We start from the raw sequence: 2,500 nt of genomic DNA, 5'->3' as shown, positions 1-2,500 counted from the left end.
ATATATCTAATTGTTTCGTCCGATGAATGGACATGTCTTAAACCTGTCTTGATCTTAAGAGTTGGAACCAGACTTTCCAACTTGACAAGTGCTAGGCCACTGTCTTTGTAACGGGAATAAAGTAACCCGTCGGTCGTGCAAGGCGGAAGATGACACCAGCTCTTCACGGCCTTTTTAATTAAAGTGTCCAATTCCTTTAATAATTTACCACTCGATGCTCCCAATTCGAGTTGGTAAAGGAGCCGGGGTACCGCAAATCGGTTGAGAATCTCAACCCGTTGGTGTGGTTTTAGCGGTACCCTCGAGATGTTATCTATCCACTTCTCGAGGAGAGGAAGTACAGGCTCGCTGTACACCCCGGTCCATGGACAGACGTTGGCCCCTAGGTAGCGGTAGGATTGTTCGGGTCCGATCATCGGGAGTCCTTCGCCATTAACTGTCCATGGAGAACAGTTGTTGACGGTAAAGGTCTTACTGGACCCCCTAATCAGCATTCCGGCGCTCTTCGAGATGTTCAGTGAGAGGCCGTTACCCAAACAGTATTCGTTCACCGTGTCCAACATTTCCTGTAAGCTAGCATGATCTTTAGCCAGCACTGCCATATCATCAGCATACGCCAAAGTAGAAACTGGATCCAGCTTCCTGTTTAGCGATATGCCCGGCCAACCTCTTCGATCTTACGGATGAGAGGATCCAGGGCAATGTTGAACAAAATAGGGGACATGGGGTCCCCTTGTTTAACGCCTCTGAGGAGGCGAATAGGTTTGGTATTCTCGATACCAACCCTAAAAGTCGTTACACCATCTTGATACATGTCACCCACAAGTCGGACGAAATGCGGGTGGACATGAAATCTTGCAAGGCTGGCTAGAAGATGTTCGTGGCCAACCGTATCGAAGGCTTTACACAGGTCTAAAAAGGCCATAGCCAGAGTCCCATGTTGCTTGGCTTTCCTCATGATGGAACGGAGCAGAAAGATGTTGTCTCTGCAACCCGCTTGAGGAATAAAACCACGCTGTCTGGGATTTATCTGCACGGCCTGCTCGAGGCGACGGGCCATAATCCTGGAATATAACCTAAGCACGATAGAGGATATCGTGATAGGTCTCCAGTTTTTGACCTCGTGCAGATTACTCGATCCTTTCGGAAGGAGCACCGACTTATTGACTTTCATGCATTCGGGAATGCGGCCTGTGAATAACCATATGTTGTACAGACTTGCTAAGGAGGCGTCGATACCATACTTAAGGCGGTAGAGCAAGAAAGGAAGAGTGATCTTATCGGGACCGGGAGCCCCTCTCTTCATGCCTCGAAGTGCCAGACTCACTTCGGAAGATGTTATCGGTTCCAGAATATTAGTGTTGTCTGCCCTAGGTGGAAGTGGACAGCCGTCAAAATTGACGTTATTATTAGCAACACCGTAGACCTGATCGTAATGGTCTTTCACCTGATCTTTACTGAGTGGACATCTGACAGCATCCCGGCCGTCTAATATCTCCTCAGCTAGGCGTTTTCGTTCGAAATCGAACATTTTCTGGAACCTTTTAAAGCGTTCTACTCTGTGGAACCGCCTCTTGTATGGCCTCCGAGCAGGATTAATGACTTTAAGAGCCTGCGTCGAAGTTCTCTCGTTTCTCCATGCTGTCTGAGCATGGGCGATCTCGTCAACCCATGTTTTGGTCACTACTTCGACCTCCTGCCAGGTTGCTTCGTCGAGTCCCTTCTGATCTCTCAGCTGACATATGTACGAACAGAACTTAGAACTCCGGTCAGGGATATTTATCCCTTCCCAGTCGAGCTCCTCGTGCTGAACGACGACAGCAGGATCTCCACGACTCTTGATGGTGTGTGAAGCAGTGCAGACGGGCGGTTTCTGTTTATTGAGATCTCGGCGTTTGTCAGAGATCTGTTTTGGAGTTTTGCCGGGTAGATGTTCTGCGCAGAGAACATTGATGTTCTTTTGGCCCGAGTATACTACTACCATCTCTCGGAGGGTTCGTATTTCTTCCTCGGACCAGACTACCTGGCGCGGGCGCTCCGACGGCGTCCGAACTCCAGACATTTGAATGCGCTCGGCATTCCTTATCCTGGATGTTTGTGTCTCTTATGCTGAGACACGCCTGATTGGGTTTTAAATTCAGGCCGCAGACTTCACAGCCGAAGCTGGAAGACTGGTTGGCGAACGCCACGGAACGCCGGTACGGACATTTTGGTATATGACATGCGATAGCATGATGGTGGCTATCGTCTTTACCACAAAACATACATCTCGCTTGTGCCACCGAGTTATGAGTATTTGCTAGATGGACTGCAAATTTAGGAAAACCCGTGAACTCGAGTGGGCACTGGTCACAAGCCAAAATCTTATTTTTGCAGGGTAGGTTAACAAATACTGTCCTCCCTACCCTTTCCGTCAATTCCTTGTCACAATTAGGTAAATTTGTCCTTTGTCCCTTGATGGCAGTGGGACTGTAACTTAAGCCGTCCACCTCTGTGGTTC

The 2,500-nt window shown here is 48.8% G+C and overlaps 1 pseudogene; it reads right to left on the bottom strand.

Annotated features, from left to right (window-relative positions):
* The window catches only part of LOC143242127 (large subunit ribosomal RNA), an 8,272-nt pseudogene that overhangs the window by 2,184 nt on the left and 3,588 nt on the right, over nt 1–2,500 (bottom strand).

The sequence above is a fragment of the Tachypleus tridentatus genome, unplaced genomic scaffold, assembly GCF_004210375.1.
Source record: "Tachypleus tridentatus isolate NWPU-2018 unplaced genomic scaffold, ASM421037v1 Hic_cluster_10, whole genome shotgun sequence".
NCBI lineage: Eukaryota > Metazoa > Arthropoda > Merostomata > Xiphosura > Limulidae > Tachypleus > Tachypleus tridentatus.
This window is presented reverse-complemented; position numbering and strand designations above follow the sequence as displayed.